General features: G+C 36.3%; 1 pseudogene; it reads left to right on the forward strand.

Moving 5' to 3' along the window:
- The first annotated feature begins 17260 nt into the window (after nt 1-17260).
- On the forward strand, nt 17261-17727 carry LOC122739977 (annotated as a pseudogene).
- The last annotated feature ends 1234 nt before the right edge of the window (nt 17728-18961 follow it).

Raw genomic sequence — 18961 nt, forward strand, 5'->3', positions numbered from 1 at the left:
AATCTAAAGGTTATAATAAAAATAATCCCTACCCCAACATCCTTAACTATCAATTTCTATCACCTTCAATATCAGGTCCTATCAACAGGTTTCTAATGATGGGCATGAAATTGGAGTGGAGAGGGCATTCAATATGAAATGAAGAAGTTCATGTTCTGCTCTGACACTTATAATGTTTCACCTTTGGTCAAGTAACTCAATATTTTTGGGCATTGATTTCTTCATCTATAAAATTAAGGGTTTTATATAGATAGGTAATCCTAAAACCAATGACTTTGAGTCACTTCAGTTCTGCAGAACACAATATATTCATGTGTGAATTCAGGGGTTGGATTTCATGGCCTCTGAGATACCTTCCAGCCCCAAATCTGTGATACTAAGTCTCCACATCTCATGCCCTTTCTCCTACAGGACATTGTCTGTCATTTTTCATAATCAACTCCACAGGACAAAAAGATACTATAATAGTGCTCTAAGGAAGGCATACAAGTATAAGTTCTTATTAGTTTAGGTCACCAAGCCTCTCTGTTTAGACTGAAAACAGTGGGTGGAAAAAGAAGCATAAGAAAATATCTCCCAATGAAAAACACCCTTCTCTTCCAGATTAGATGAAATATAAATGAAATCCATTAACTTCCACAGCAGCATAAACCATGCTAGGTAGAGAGGTACAATGATACTAGTGTTTTAGCCAGAGTTAATTAAGAAATCCCTTCAAAGTGCATGCATAAAAGTATTCCTCCAATATTCTAGTGTCTTCAAGGTAGAACAGATAGCAAAGAAAAACACCTAGTTTATCCAAAATGCTTCATTACTAAACACAAATTTTGAATGGATCCTTCCATTTGGTGTGCTTCCTAAGTGTTGTAGAATTCAGAGGGATTCCTTAGATTTTTAAAAGTTTTTTTTTTTTATTATAATGTACTGATGCCCCCAAAAGGTCTTCTGGCTCACATCAAAATATGTCTTTAGGTGACACATATAGGATTGGATAATATGACAAAAAAGGCAAATAATAAATGTTGGAGAAATTGTGGAAAAAATTGGAACACTAATGCATTGTTGGTGGAGCTGTGAACTGATGCAACCATTTTGAAGAGCAATTTGGAACTATGCCCAAAGGGCTCTAAAGATGTGCATACCCTTTGACCCAGCAATACCACTACTAGGTCTTTTCCCCAAAGAGATCATAAAAAGGGGGAAAGAACCCACGTGTACAAAAATATTTATAGCTGCTCTTTTTGTGGTGGCAAGGAATTGGAAATTATGGGGATGTCCATCAATCGGGGAATGGCTGAACAAGTTGTGGTATATGAATGTAATGGAATAGTACTGTGTTGTAAGAAATGAGAAGCAGGCAGATTTCAGAGAAACCTGGAAAGTCTTAGATGAACTGATGCTGAGTGAAGTGAGCAGAACCAGGAGAACATTGTACACAGTATCAACAATATTGTGTCTTGATCAACTGTGATGGACCTGATTCTTCTCAGCAATATAATGGTCCAAGATAGTTCCAAAGGACTCATGATGGAGAATGATCTCCAAATCCAGAAAAACAAAAACAAAAACAAAAAATCTATGGAATCTAGATGCAGATTGAAACATATTATCTCTATTTTTTTATTTTTCGTTTTTGAGGTTTTTTCTTTTTGCTCTAATTCTTCTTGCACAGCATGACTAATGCAGACATATGTTTAATGTGATTGTAGATATGTAACATATATAGTATTGCTAGCTGTGTTGGGGACGGGTAAGGGAGGGGAGGGAGGGAGAAGTAATTGAAACTAGAAATCTTATAAAAACAGTTTCAAATTATCTCTACGTGTAACTGGAAATAACAAAATGATTCTATGGAAAAAAACATATATGTCTTTAATTTTTACAAAGACATTTACATATAATCTCATTTGACTCTGTTGCATAAGTGTCTTTATTATCCACATTTTAAAGGTGAAGAAATTGAGGTAGAAAGAAGCTAATGGACTTGCCCAGTGTTAAAAATCTAATAAATGTCTGAAAAATGATTAGACTTAAAATTTATAGTATTCCTAATTCTGAGTGCAATGCTCTATCCATTACATGACATAATTTTCTCAGGATTTATGATGGCTGCAAAGCGGGTACACTGGCACCACCCCTTTTAAATTTTTTTTTTTTTGTGAGGCAATTGGGGTTAAATTTTGCCCAGGGTCACACTGCTAGTAAGTGTTAAGTGTCTGAGGCCAGATTTGAACTCAGGTACTCCTGACTCCAGGGCCAGTGCTCTATCCACTGTACCACCTAGCTGCCCACCACCCCTTTTTAAAAGGAAAATTTTGCTTATTACCCCAGTATTAGTACCAATTACATAATTAATTGATTAATTAATCAATGGGTGAATAAATGAATTGAAGGGTGAATAAATGAATAAACAAATGAATGAATGAACCAGTAATCAAACAAGGAAATGAATGAATGATGAAGTAAACAAAAAGAAAAATAAATAAACAAATGAATGAATAAACAAATAACTAAATAACTAAATGAATAAGTAAATGGCTAGATAGATACATAAATAAATAGGTGAAGCAAATGGGTAAATGAATAGATAAATAAATAAATAAATTTAGAAAAATGTAGACCCTGCCCTTCAAGATCCAGGATCTTGTAAAATAATTGAACTGGGAAAAATAGTTGACATAAAACAATGTAGAAACAATTAACTTCTGTTTCTTATTCCCCTAATGACTAGTCTTTTCCCACCTAATGGTCTTTGGTATAGCTAATGATAATTGCTAGGATGTCTGTAATGCTTAAATTTTACAAACTGTTTTACATATAATGTTTCATTTGAAATTCACAAAACCCTGCAAGGTAGGGTCTGCTATTATGGTCCCCTTTTTACAGTTGAGGAATCTGAGGCAAACATATGAACTGATGTGTTTAGGGTCACAAAATTAGTATTCATCTGAGATTATATGTGAACACAGGTACTCCTGATTCTAGGTACATTTTTCTAATCACTGTGCCACCAGCTGTTTTAAACATATAGAAATATGTGCATTTTTTTTCTCCAAAATAATGTTAATTCCTTGAGAATAGGAATTGTTTCTTTCTTTGTATTACTATCCTTACCACCTACAGTAGTGCCAGGAATAAAATAGGTTCTTAATAAACACTTGATAAATGACTGATTGGTGAGTAGAAAAAAATATAAAATCTAAGGGAGTTCAGAGAAAGGAGGCTAGTATTAGTAAATAAGCATTGTATGTGATCTGTGCTGAACCCTTATCTACACACTTGGAGGAAGGGGATTTTATTTAGAAGACTGAAAAGTCAGTGAATCTGGACCAGATTTTTCCCTTTTCACTATTCTCCTTTCCTTTGGTAAATCAATAGAAAAATTATAGAACTCTAAATGGAGTTATGTCTATGGCCAAATAGCCTACGAAATAATCTGTCTACAGAAAATGAATGTCCTCTCAATGCATCAGGGATTTGTTTCCCTACTACTGAGAGTGAATTTGAAGACTTTAAGCCTCTAAGTGAATATAACTGAATTTCTGGCAGAAATTTGGAATTTTTTTTTCTATTTGGTGATTGAGAAAGAATCACTTGTTTAAATATTTGTAAACTCTTTTTTTGTTGTTGTTGTTAATTTCTCCACTACTAAAGGTAGGCATAATCATACTGTGTTTGTCCTATTACTTAGCATGATGTGAGTTTAAACCCTGAACATTATATACCAATTAATCAATAAACATTTAAGTGTTTACTATGTGTCAGGATATAAAAAGGGGAGAGAAACAACACCTGTTCTTAAGGAGCTTACAAATTATTTGGGTAGACAAAATGTAAGATACATTATTATCTTAAATATGATTAGATTAGATTGAAAATTAGATATATTGTATAATTATTACATTTGTATGTAAGCAATAGTATGCATATCATATATTATATATTATACAATCACATTACATGTAATATGAAAATATATTATTCAAAATAATACATTATATAAATAATATGTAATCTTATCTATTGCATTTTATTAACATATGTGCATATATATATATATATATGTGTGTGTGTGTGTATATATATATAAATGTGTATATATACATATATACTGTAACGATTGGAATGACTCCCTATTACCTCGTGGATCAAATATAAAATTCTCATTTGGCTTTTTAAAGACATTTACTTTCTTTTCCTGTATTTCCAGTCTTATTATACCTTACTCCCTCCCATATTTTCTCTACTCCAGACACTGTCTTCCTTGCTATTCATCAAACAAGGTATTTCATCTCCCAACTTAATGCATTTTCAGTGGCTGTACCCTCTTCCTTGAACTATCTCCTTCCTCACTTCCCTGCATTCTTTCAAGTCTCACTAAAATCCCACATTCTTCAGAGGCCTTTCCCATTCCTTCTTTATTTTAGTGCCCTCTCTCCAATACTATCACCATTTTTTCCTGTCTATACCTTATTTGTACATAGCAATTTTTAACTCGTCTCCAACAATAAATTATGATCTTCTTGAAGATAGACACTACTTTTTATTTTGTTTTGTGTTGCCTTTTATTTGTTTCCCCAGTGCTTAGAACAGCACTTGGAACAAAGTAGAAATTTAAATTCTAGGTGACTGACAGTGACTGAGTGTTACCATTAGATGGGTTCTTAAAAACATTCCTCTTTCAAAGAATTACTCACCCACTCTATCTAATAAAATTTAAGTAAATTTTTTTTATTATTATTTGGCACACAGAGGCATGGCTGGGAGAAGAAGCCTAGACTACAACTCCCAGGAAGGTACAGGTTCATGGCATATTCCTTAATCAAGACAGCCATAGAGGTATGGCTGGGAGGACAAGTATAACATCAACTCCTCCAAAGAAAAAGATGGGGGCAGAACCAAGATGGTGAAGAGTAGCCAGCAAATCACTTGAGCTGTCCTTCTGTTCCCTCTAAAAGAACGTTAAATCAAGCCTCTAGATGGATTCTTTAAAGAGCAAGCTGTTTCTTTATACAAATATGAGTGTATTTTATTCTCTCCCTGAACCACGTCTGATGAGAGTAAAGTTGCAACAATGCCCACCCCTCCCTTCTTTTCCTCTGTTGTAATGGGTTCTTTTTGTGCCTCTTCCTTTGATATAATTAACCCCATTCAACCTCTCCCTTCCTCTCCTCCCCCTAGTCTTCTTTGATTTTGTCCTTTAAGTTTCTTTATATCATCACATTTATAATAACAATACTTTTACAGAAATACAGATTCCAAGAGTTAAAAGTATTATCCTCCCTCCTATGGACTTAAGCAGTTTAACATCATTGAACAACCCTTTTCTCCCCCTTATTTACCTCTTATATTTCTCTAAAGTCTTGTATTTGGAGATCAGATTTTCTGTTCATTTCTGGGCTTTTTCTCAGGGAGCCTTGGAAACCTCTGAGTTCATTGATGTCCATCTTTTCCTCTGAAAGAAAATGTACAGTTTTGCTGGGTAATTGATCCTGGGTTGTAATCCAAGCTCCTTTGCCTTCCTGTATATCATACTCCAAGCCCTGTGATCCTTTAATGTTGAAGCTGCCAGGTCCCGTGCAATCCTGACTGTGGCTCCATGGTATTTAAATCATTTCTTTCTGGCTTCTTGGAGTATTTTCTCCTTCACCTGATAAATCTGGAGTTTGGCTAATATATTCCTTGAAGTGTTCCTTTTGGGGTCTCTTTCAGGAGGTATTCAATGGATTCTTTCAATGATGATTTTATCATCTGATTCTACAATTTCAGGGCAGTTCTCCATAATAATTTACTGGAATATGCTGTCTAGACTCTTTTCTTGATCATGGCTTTCAGGTAGTCCAATAATTCTCAGATTACCTCTCCTCGACCTATTTTTCAGGTCAGTTGTTTTTCCAATGATGTATTTCACATTTTCTTCTATTTTTTCAGTCTTTTGATTCTGCTCGTCAGATTCTTATTGTCTCATGGAGTTATCCACTTCCATTTGCTCAATTTTAATTTTTAAGGCCTTATTTTCCACAGTAAGCTTTTGCACTTCTTTTTCTGTTTGGCTAATTTTTTTTCTCTCATTTGGCCAATTGTATTTTTTAAGGAATTGTTTTCCTCAGTCATTTTTTTTTTGCTGGGCTATGGGGGTTAAGTGACTTGCCCAGGGTCACACAGCGAGTAAGTGTCAAGTGTCTGAGGCCAGATTTGAACTCAGGTACTCCTGAATCCAGGACTGGTGCTTTATCCACTACACTACCTAGCTGCCCCTCCTCAGTCATTTTTTGTGATACTTTTTGCAGTGTAACTCTCATTTCTCTTATTTATTTTTTATTTTTTTCTTCTACCTCTCTTATTTGATTTTTAAAAGCCTTTTTGAGGTCTTCGAAGATGGTTTTTTAGTCTTGAGACAAGATCATCTTCCCTCTTGAGTCTTCACTTGTGGGCGTTTTGACTAACTCATCTGTGTTTGAATTTTGGTCTTCCCTTTCCCCATAGAAGTTGTCAATGGTAAGGTTCCTTTTTTGTTTCTTGCTCATGTTGTAGGCTATTTTTAAACTTATCAAGTTGAAGGCTACTCCTGGGGCACAGGGTTCACGGTTGCAAGCTTCTTATTGCTCTTAGCTGCCCCACTCTCAGCTGTGTCGAGTTACAAAAGTGTTGAGCTGCCACAGAGTGGAGCTTTGCTGAGGTGATCTGCCAGCTGAGACAAGTGGTAGTAATCCACACTCAGCCGAGCTTTACTGAGGTGAGCCACCCTCCCCTTTTACCCCAGGTGAGACAGACCTTTTCTGAAGTCTTCTAAATTTTCTCACATGGCAGGATTTTTTCTCTCTTTTTGTAGCTTCTGTAGTTCCAGAATCTGTTTAGAGGCTTGGTTTAATGTCATTTTTGAGGGAAATATGGGAAAGCTCAGGAACATTCCTAGCTTCTCTCTGCCATCTTGGCTCCCCTCTAGATGGATTCTGAAACTACAAAACCTGCAAAGAGACAGAGAGACACAGTCTTCCAACCAGAGATAATTTAGAAGGCTTCAGGAAAGGTTGGTCTCACTGGGGCAAAAGGGAGTCACAGCACACCACTGCTATGCAATACAGAGTGGGTCGTGGCAAGTCAGCCAGAACCTGTGGGCCACAGCCAAACAACTGAGGCCCCTGGATCCTGGGTCAACAAGCTAGTGGCTCAGCAGGATAATGGCAAAACCCACCTGCACCAGCTGGGAGGACAGGTTGCCAGCTGGACGGCCACCCATAGGACAGGCGTGACCAGGCCTACCAATCCCAGCATGCAGCCAGCAAGCCCAGGGAGGTAAGAAATCCACAAGCTGTAGAGGCCTCAGTGTGGAAAGCCAGTGACACAGCTCCTATATCCCAGCACAAGGAGCTTGAAACAGGGACCCTGATGCAGAACTCAACTTAAAAAAAAAAAAAGAAAAAGATGACAATTTTATAGAGGCCAGAAAGGGGTGGGGGTACAAAGCAAAGACTGAAAAGTTAAAACAGTTTGAAAATGGTGATGTTAGCTATTTGCACAGTTTCCCTCTGTTTAAATAATGTGTACATGTAAAATGAGATGTAAAGAAGACTTCAAAGATTCCTTAAAGATGACCTCAAAGATTTCTGTAAGTTATATATCTCTATAACAACTTGTAGAAATACCAATAATTGTAGTTACAAAAGAGTTTACCAGATCCATGGTCAGGATACCAACATTATATACACCTCTAAACACCAGCCTTTGTCAAGCTTGGTAGTAATGTCTCTGTAATAAAACTCCAGCTCTCCAAATCCTAACCTAATACCCTTAGTAGACAACACTACAATTCCTCTACTTCTCCCTAGCACTAAACTCATTTTAATGATCAGATGTATCAGGGATCTTAACCCTTGAGCTCCCAGGTATATATGGGACTTTGAAGCAGCAGGGTCTTCTTCTCACCACCACCCCACAACAGTAGTGCTGCATAATCACCAGTAAACACATTCCTTCACTAAAGAAAAAAAAAAGACTATTTTGGTGCAGACATTCTGCACTTGGTTTTTGTAGATCTAAAAGGAAAAATGAGCACAGGCTTGGGGTACAGAAAGTGACACAATTCCTATTCAAGCTCTGAGATCAAGCTTCCATGTATCCTAATCATGTTGAAATACCTAAATTCTCTGAACCATACCCTGGGGTCTACCATTTTCTAACTTCCATGAAAAAAATACTTTTAATTGAGGTGGTAAGGTGATTTCTTTTCCTTTAAAATGTATGAGGAAAATTAAATGCAAGGCATTGATCCTTCTTGGGACAAATAAAAGGAAAAATGCATGTATTTAGAAATTCAAAATGATCACAAAATTCCAACTTGGTTTTTAAAATATGAGGTAGCAAAAGGACAAAGTAGTACTTTAGAAAGTGAACTAATCTATGCTCCAAGAAAGATGATGAATATTTTATGGTTATAGGTAAAGTAGAAAGGGGCACTGCATATATCAAGTAAACCTTACTGTAAAGCCTAAGTGCCTCTAGGATGTATGGCAAAATAAGTATATATTAGATGTTACAAGAAGCTTCAAGAAATGGGGAATATTTCTTGGCAAAGGCCCCTCTTTCTTTCTTCATCATAATAAAAAATAAAAGCAAAGAAAATATTACCAATATGTCCAATGCTCACGTATAGGCTCTTTTCCCTTTAACTTTTATATTTAATGAACAGACTCACTATTAGTAAAGCAAATTAGCTACAGTTGCTGGCTTCTTATGCATTCATGTCAGTAAAATGACTATATATGGCAATGGAAATTATGCCTTAGATAGGAGACACACAGCATCATAGCTCTATTGTCTGCTTATGTTATCACCCTTAGGCATGAAGCATCACTATTTTCTTTCTTTATATTTCTTTTTTAAGGGACTATAGAAAAATAACAAAATTAAGAAACAACTTTTGCTTAGATTTCTGGCAGGAGATTGTATAATTACATATGAGAATGGGATAGGTGACATTGCTCCATCATGGTATGGAGTAAATAAGGAGAAAAGTAGATTAGATGGATAGATAGATAGATAGATAGATAGATAGATAGAAAGATAGATAGATAGATGGATGGATAGATGATCGATAGATGGATGGATAGATAGATAAATAGATGGATGGATGGATGGATAAATAGATAGATGGATAGATAGATAAATAGATGGATGGATAGATGGATAGATAGATAGATAGATAGATAGATAGATAGATAGATAGATAGATAGATAGATAGATAGATAGATGGATGATAGATAGATAGATAGATAGATAGATAGATAGATAGATAGATAGATAGATAGATAGATAGATTGATGGATAGATAGAGAGATAGATATATAGGTGGATAGATAGATAGATCATTTATTCATGGTGCCTAACACTGAGAATACAAATACAAGAAGAACAAAAGGAAATTTTTACTCTCAAGGAGGTTCATTTTAATGGAGAAAGGTGTCATATTACAAGGAGTTGAAAGTGTGTGTGTGTGTGTGTGTGTGTGTGCTTGTGTGTATATATATATATTCAGAGTAAGGTTGAAAGTATGAAGTAAAGACAGGAAGAGATGGGAGCCATGACTCATATGGGTACTTCCTCAAATGGCAGTTTTAGGCAGAAACTCATTGGTGAACAATGGGGAATGGGGTTACAGTGACAGGGACATCCATAAAGTACGAACCTATTAAGGATCGTGGTAGAAAAATTCAGAACATAAAAAGTAGAGTCAAGAAAGAAGTAAAAAAGAAAAACTGGAAAAAGCAAAGACTTTGTGTCAAATTCTGTTTTTTGTCCAAATACCAACCCTGTCCAATGTAGAATTCATTCTTATTTCTCTGAACACCTACACACACACACACACACACACACACATACACACACTTTTAAATATCTTTATGTGTGACTGGCATCACCATTCTTCTAGTGACCCAGATTCATACCCCTGGAGTCAATCTTGATTCTCCCTTCTCCTGAATCTTCATAACCAATTGGTTGTCAAGTCTTCTCTATTCTATCTAAACAACAACTCAGTTATTCCTCTCCTTTTCTCCATTAATAAAACTTTGACCTTATTTCATGCTATCACTCAGACTAATGAAGTCAGCATGGAATATGATTCCTCTCTCCAGCTTCTCTGCTCCCCAATCTATCCAACACATAATTGCCAAGTTGATATTTCATCCAATTATTTACCATCCCAGTGCCATTTAAAGAATTACAGGATTTGAGAATTAAAAGGGACATAAATGGCCAGGTAGTCCAACATAGACATGAAAGGAATTCTTACTGTGACATATCCCTCAGCCTGGCATTTAAACACTCCCAAAACATGGCTTACACCTAAGAAATATTCAATGTTGAGTATACAATGAAGGAAAACAGCTTTCATCAAGGAGAGGAAGGAAAACTTGTATATGGAAATATAAACATAAAATATATACAAAGTAAATCCAAATGATTATGGAAAAAGGAGTTCTAACAACTAAGGAAATCAGGAATGACTAACTGTTTGTAGAAGCAGGATTTGAATTGATTCTAGAAAAGTCTTTGCTCTACTATATTTATTTCCTATCATCATATTACTCCCCTTCATACATTCTCGATCCCAAACTGGTCTATGAGCTTTCCTTCACATATGGTATTCTATCTTCTTCCTCCATTTTTTGAACATGTGGTTCAACCATGTCTGAAAGGTGCTCTCACCTCATCTATACCTGTTAGAAGACCAGAGAGTTGCCTTCAAATCACAATTCAAACAGTGCATGATCCATAGATCCTTCCTTGTTCTGACAGTTATCAGCATTCTCACTTTTTGAAATGCTTTTTATATTCCTTTAATATACTTTATTCATATTAACTTGTGTGTTGTTTCATACCAAATTAATATAATTCCTTTGAGAGCAAGAAGTTAATCTTGTTTATATAAAAAAGCTCTTAGCGTGGTGCCAGTCATATAGCTCTAAATTGGGCAAGTATGGGTGTACTCTATAGAGACACCTGGCTTGGGGTCAGAAAGAATTCATTTCTGGCCCCAAACACTTATGAGCTATGTGACCCTACACAAGTTATTTAACTGTTGTTTACCTCAGTTTCCTCAACTGTAAAATCAGGACTTTCAAATGTGGATAAAATGAAATAATATTTACAAAGTACTTGGCACAATGCCTGAGACATAGTAACCACTATATAAATGCTAATTGTGTTTTTTATTAATTTAATAGTATTATTACTATTAAATTTCAATTTGAATTGTATCTACATGACTTTGATAGAGTTGACTTCTTGGTTTCCTCAACAGAGTCCCACAAGTAGGCAAAATTTAAACCTCTGGAATATGGAGTAATGTTGTAAAAGGTAGCTGCCTCTCTTTGTTCTGGAAGTAGCTTTAGAGGTCTGAGCATAGGGGGTGGACAGCATGAAGCAGGTTAATGCCTCTTCATCAAAAATGTTTCATGTTCCACACATTTCTCTTCTGACTTCCTAGCCATCAAATGGAGCAGCAACCTGAGGACAGAGGATGTAAAAAGAAACCCAGTTGAGCCCAATAAATGAAGTCAATTGGATGTCTTGGGGCTTCATATCACCAGTCATCTCATTTTTTCTGTATTTTAAAGTGAATTTTAAATTGAACAGGCTTGCATGTTTCTTTGCTCTCCCAGGAAAATATAATAATTCTTATATAGTGTCTATCATACAATCTAAAAAGGACAAATATCCCAGAGTTAGTTTTTGCAGACACAAAGAAGCCACAAAAAACAAACACTAAAAAGTAGAGATACAGAGAAAGGTAAGGAGAGAGGGAGGAAGAGAGAAGGAAAGATACAGAAAGAATGAATACAGAGTTAGCAATATAGTTGGAGAGAGCTAAACAACACAGGAGAGATAAACAGAGAGACAGAGAGAAACAGAGAGAGACAGAGACAGAGAGAGACACAAAGAGAGAGCAACACAAAGAGACATTTCAATTTTGAAATGAAAATAAAAATTCTTTCTAAAATTTCTGCCACAAAATCATGGGAACCAAATTCAGTATCAAATAGCACAATTCTATTAGGAAAAAAGAGTCTGCAAAATGCCTACATCCTTTGTAGTATCTGTAGGGGAAATGTGGATCAAAAGATAATACTCTGTGTTTTCCTAAGTATTCTAACAACTTTGGAGAAAACATAGCATATTAGAAAAAACACTGACCTTGGCATCAGAAAGAGTTGTGTTCAAATCCTCCTTCAGAGACTTAATATCTCCACAAAGCTGGGTAAGTTACTTAATCTTACTGAACCTTAGTTTACTCATCTGTAAAATGAGAATGAAAATGCTCTCTACCTTTCACAAAAATTAGTTTAGGCTCAAATGACATAATGTATTCAAAACCCATTGCAAAATCCAAAACACTCTGTTTAAGTTGGCTTTAATTAGTAAATTCAATAGTAAAATTTGACTTTGTATTGTAATGTGTCATAGCAATGGCTATAAAGTAGGTTTTCATTTTTTTATATATAGAACAGCACTCTAGGAATTTCTCAGAAAGGTTAAACATACTATAGTAAATATTTTAACCTTAAATAATTCTCTTGGCACCACTTAATTGAGCAAATGAGTGTCAAAGAACAGATAGACTTCCTATTTTTTTAATGTCCTTTTCAATGAAAATAAAAACAAATTTCCCATGGTATCGATATACCAAATAATGACAGAAAAACTGAAATAGTCAATATTGTATAGTTTATGGAAGACAAACACACTAACAAACTTGATTGAGCTGTGAATTGGCCCATCTGGGATAGAAAATGATTTGTAATTATGGAAGAAAAAATCACTATATGTGCTATACTTCTTCATGCAACAATCCTACTATTTAACACATACATCAAGAAGGCCAAAGACAGAAATATGCCAAAAAGTTCACAGCCAACATTTTTAAGGCTAAAAAGGGGAAGCGGTCTCCTCAGTGACTTAGAAATGGCTAAAGACAATGTTATATTAATCTAATAGAATCCTATTGTATTATTTGAAAAAATGAAAATATGGATTTTGCAGAAACATAGTATGATGCTTGGTACCAATATAGAGTGAAGCAAAAATAACCAGAATACTAAATTATCCAATAATTACAATAATATGAATTATTTCATTTATATTATTCATATACTAGATGGCATTCTGATGAATCCTAATGGCCCCTTTTAGTCATAGAGGCCAGATAATGAAACACGCTTTCTCTTCTTGTTGGATAGATAGAGAGATCCTTTGGTACTAAGCATTGCATATATCATTAGCCATGATAGCTATGCTGGTTGCTTTTATTTTATTATAAAGGAAGCTTCAATTGTAAGGAAAGTGTATTGGGAGATAATACTACTATAAGAATAAAAGTATTAATAGAATTAAAAAAGAAAAGGAAGAGGAGGAAGAGTAGTACAATAAGAACAACAAGAAAAACAAGGAAGAAAGGAAAGAAGGTAGGAAGGAAGGAAGGAAGAAAAGGGGAAAGGGAAAGAGGGAGAGAAAAAGAAGAGGAGAATATGGGACAAAGGAAAGAAGGAAGGAAAGAAGGGAAAAAAGGGAAGAAAGTAAAAGAGGAAATAGTACTCAAGGTATTTACCTTCTTTTCAGTTCTGCAACATCCTTCTCATTATACCCCTGGTTCAACATACAATAAAATTGAAGCAAAAGCAAAACTTCAAATCCACTATTATTTGAATTTCTCCAAAAGGCTGAACACACTTGCATGATCTCATTTTTATTCACTGTTCCCATGGTTGGCAGACTGGGGTTACAGCAGCTATGGATATTCTGAGGAGAACTTACAAGGCCAATTATAGACATTGTTGGAGTGGAAGTAGGATTGCTTATAATAAATATAGCAATCAGGAGCAGTCATGTGGTGCAGTGAGTAGAACACTGACCCTGGAGTCAGAAGGACTGAACTAAAATTTGTCCCTAGACACTTACTTGTGTGACCTTAGGTAAGTCACTTAGCCCCACATCTCAAAAACAAACAAACTAACAAAAAGAAACAGTAACCTGTTTCCAATTTTTATAATGTTTACAGAATACTTCAGTGTGGAAAATAAAAATATCTAAAAAAGTGAAAATTTAAAAAAACACAAATAAAACTATTATGGAACTGTTTAGCCCAAGGTAGCAGAACTGGGAACAACAAATATAAGTTGCAAAGAGGAAAATGTATATTTGATCTGTAAGGATGAGGTAGGATGGCATTTCTTAATTATAGCTATCTCAAAATGGAATGGTCTCCTTTAGTTAATAAGTTACTTCATTGAACTAGAAGTTGCATGGCCACTTTTCATGTATGTTACATAATGGAGTCTTTTAGAATTACCTATTGGATGAGAGGGCTTGTGAAATCTCATCCAACTCTGAGGTTCTTTGTTTCTCTGTGAGGCAACAGAAGAATAATAAACTGCACAGAAAAGCACTGATACATGTCATTGTGACCAATGTAGTCTTCTCATATTATCACATAGGAACAGATGCTTCAGGGTAGACATATTCCCTTTCAGAAACTGGCCAGACTGATTGAAACAATCCCTATGAAAGGGACATTTAAGATTCTATGAAACACAGATGGAATTTGGAGACTACGACTTAGCTGTCTGGTATATGAACCTGTAAGGGGAAACAAGTAAACTGAAGGTGAGGGAATGCTGAAGAGGCTGGATGCAGATTTCTTGGGATATTAACAGTCCTATGGTCAAGGCAAGTCACATACAGGACCAGATATATCACTGGTACCAATCTTTTTTTCCCTTAGTTTATTTTTTACTATTACTTCAATAACTTCTTCAGACTATCTGTTCACTTTCTCTTCCCAGCAGTTGATTAACTTTAAAATGCAAGAGTAAATCTCTAAAAGGATAAACACATAAGTACACACAAGCATATACATACATGCATTCTGACAACAACAAAAACAAAAATGCCAACATATTTTAAAGCTCTTTTTGTGTTCTGACAGAGAACATTCTTTCCTTTTCCCTGTTAAGGTGCCAGACTAGTTGTGGAACAGGTTTAGTCAATTCCTATAAGAGAGATAATTTTGTAAACTTCCAAAGGATGGAAGATTTTGTCTTTTAATCAGCACCTCTTGACAATAGTGTCCTTGCAACCCTATTGCTTGACAGGATGATCAGCATTAGGACACTGTATGAACTGATGCAGAGTAAAGTGAACAGAGCCTGGAGGACAATTTGTCCAATAACAAAATTCTGTAAAGATAAACAACTTAAAAAATCTTTAGAATTCTGATCAACACAATTACCAACCATAATTCCAAAAGCTTGATAATAAATCATGCTGCATACATTGAGAGAGAGAAATGATTCACATGACAAAGAGAACCGGTACTATTTCTTTGAACATGACCTATATGTTAATGTGTTTCATCCACTCTATTCATATTTATTGCAATTTTTTAATTAAGTTTACAGTATGGAAAGAGTCAGAAAATAAGTGGTTATTTCTATGACTATTTTTTAAAAAGAGGAAAATACCTAAGGGTATAATTTGATGAGGAGGAGGGAAGTACAGCTATACTAATGAATCCTAGGAGTGGAATGAACAGTTAGGAGAAGTAGCAGAAAATCAATATGAGTTTAAAAAATATAATAAATGCCAAAGTTGGCAGAGAGAAGCCAGTGAGTTGACTAAGCTCTCCTTAGCTTCCCTCAAAAAGTACATTAAATCAAGCCACTGGACAGATTCTGAAACTACAGAACCTGTAAAGAGACAGAGAGACACAGACATCCAACCAGAGATAATTTAGAAGACTTCAGGAAAGGTTGGTCTCACTCAGACAAAAGGGAGTCACAGCACAATGCAGAGGAGCACAGTGTGGAGAGTGCCTGGGTCAGTCAGCAGGAAACTGCGGGCCACAGGTGAACAACTGAGGCCCCTGGATACTGGCTCAACAAACTGGTGGCACAGCAGGGCAGTGGTGAAACCCACCAGCACCAGCTGAGAGGGCAGCCTGCCAGAGAGAGGGCCACCCACAGGACAGGTGAAACCAGGCTTGGCCATCCTGGAGTGCTGGGAGCAAGCCCAGAGCAGTGAGAAATCCACAAGCCATAGAGGCCTCAGTGTAGAAAGCCATTGACACAACCCCTATACCCCAGCACAAGAAGCTTGAAACAGGGACCCTGCTATCCCCAGAGCAGACCTCAGCTTAAAAAAAAAATAAGCTACAGTATGAGTAAGAAACAAAAAAAAGAGCTCTCAGCATTGAGAGCTTCTGTATAGACAGGGATGAGGCAAACACAAACTCAGATGAGGACAATACTCTCAAATTGCCTACATGTGAAGCCTCAAGAGGGAAGATGAATTGGTCTCAAGAACAAAAAGCCTTCTTGGAAGAGCTCAAAAAGGATTTTAAAAATCAATTGAAAGAGGTAGAAGAAAAAATAGGGATAGAGCTCAAAAGGGATTTTCAAAATCAATTGAGAGAGGTAGAAGAAAAAATGGTGAGAGAAATGAAGGCAACACAAGAAAATTATGGAAAAAAAAAAGAATCAACACCTTGGAAAAGGAAGCACAAAGATTGATTGAAGAAAACAATTCCTTAAAAAATTAATTTGGCCAAGTGGAAAAAGGGTGTATGATCTCCCTCAAGAAAACAATGCATTAAAAATTAAAATTGGGGGCAGCTAGGTGGCGCAGTGGATAGAGCACCAGCCCTGGAGTCAGGAGTACCTGAGTTCAGATCCGGCCTCAGACAATTAACACTTACTAGCTGTGTGACCCCGGGCAAGTCACTTAACCCCAATTGCCTCACTAAAAATAAAAAAAAATATTAAAATTGGACAGTTGGAAGATAATGACTCGATGAGACACCAGTTATCAGTCAAGCAGAATCAAAAGAATGAAAAAAAAGGAAAAAAATGTGAAATACCTCATTGGAAAGACAACTGACCTAGAAAAGAGATCCAGGAAAGATAATTTGAGAATTATTGGACTGCCTGAAAGTCATGATCAGAAAAAGAGCCTAGACACCATATTCCAGGAAATTATCAAGGAGAACTGCCCTGATATTATAGAATCAGATGATAAATTGTCATTGAAAGAATCCACTGATCACCTCCTGAAAGAGACCCCAAAAGGAAAACTCCAAGGACTATTGCAGCCAAATTCTAGAATTATCACGCTGTAGGGGCCAAATTTAATATGGGGAGAGTTAATTGGGTGGCATGCCATTCAAAAATAATGATGTTCAAAAATAATGAGGGCCTTTTCCTTAAGATGGCACAGAAGGCGAAGAAGGAAGCAGTTGTTCCCCCCAAGATGGAAGCCAAGTCCAAGGCTTTGAAGGCCAAGAAGGCAATATTGAAGGGTGTGCACAGCCACAAAAAGAAGATCAGGACATCCCCCACCTTCTGGTGACCCAAGACTCTAAGGCTTCGAAGCAGCCCAAGTACCCTCAGAAAAGTGCCCCAAGGAGAAACAAGCTTGACCACTATGCCATCATTAAGTTTCTTTTGACCACTGAGTCTGCTATGAAGAAGATAGAGGACAAAAACACCCTTGTCTTCATTGTCAATGTCGAGGCCAACAAGCATCAGATTAAGCAAGCTGTAAAGAAGCTTTATGACATCGATGTGGCCAAGGTCAACACACTGATCAGGCCTGATGGAAAGAAGAAGGCCTATGTCTGACTGGCTCCAGACTATGATGCTTTGGATGTTGCCAACAAAATTGGAATCATCTAAACAGTGTCCAGGAGGACTCAGTTCAAATGTTTCCCCAGACACTTGACACTTAATAGCCACGTGACCTTTCGTTCATCAGCAACTCATTTTACCCGAATTGTCCCTCATACTACTACTATTTAATAAAGAGCACCTACTACGACTGTACAATAAAGAAAATTCCCAGTGTAAAAAATAAATAAATAAATAAAGAGGGAACCTCTAGGTCCAAAGTTTCTTCCCCTCCAAACTGCCTATTTTAGTTAATTCTCCCAGGCCGATAAGAAAAGAGATTTACAGGCTCTTTTCCACAAACAAAACAGGTTTTATTAGTGGGAATAAAATACACAGCAAAGGTGAAATTAATAAAGTCAAAGGCAAGAGAATAAGGAAAAAAATGGATAAGCTCCCTGGCTCTAGCAAAAGAGTGACAGAATCCCCAAACTTCCTTCTAGGTCAGCTAATTCAAAGAGCTGGACTTGTTTTTACTAACTAACCACCTGGGGTCTGCATTTTCAATAGGAAATGGCTATTCAGCCTCTTAGCATTCTGCTCCCCAAAGCTTACCAACAGGAAAAGATGAGTTCTCCACAGCAAGCATTCCTTTTTCTACTTTTACTTTCCCTGCCACAAAAGGGAGGTCCTTCATGTTGGATGTAGAGAGTGGTTCCCTTGATGACATCAGCAGCATATGTCACTCAGGGCAGGCCAGGTGTGGAGCATATCCAATCATACCTAACTGGTTTCCCAAACAGTATTAGATCATTCAGGTGAGAACCCTGGACATCTGCCAAATTCCATTATTTTATCACAAGGTGAAGCATAAAATATTCAAGTAGCCAGAAAGAAGCAATTTAAATATCATGGAGCCACAGTCAGGATTCCTCAGGACATGGCAGCTTCATCGTCAACATTAAAGGATCGCAAGGCTTGGAATATGATATTCTGGAAGGTAAAGGAGCTTCTGGAAGGTAAAGTGAAAAAACGCAGGGGGCATCTCAGACAAAGCAAAGGCAAAAATAGATCTAATTAAAAGAGATAGGGAAGGAAACTACATCTTGCTAAAAGGTGCTATAGATAATTAAGTAATATCAATACTAAACATGAATGCACCAAGTGGTATAGCATCCACATTCTTAGAGGAGAAGTTAATTGAGTTAAAAGAGGAAATAGACAGCAAAACTATACTAGTGGGGATCTGAATCTTCCACTCTCAGAATTAGATAAATTTAGCCATAAAATAAATAAAAAAGAA

The sequence above is a fragment of the Dromiciops gliroides genome, chromosome 2 (genome assembly GCF_019393635.1).
Source record: "Dromiciops gliroides isolate mDroGli1 chromosome 2, mDroGli1.pri, whole genome shotgun sequence".
NCBI lineage: Eukaryota > Metazoa > Chordata > Mammalia > Microbiotheria > Microbiotheriidae > Dromiciops > Dromiciops gliroides.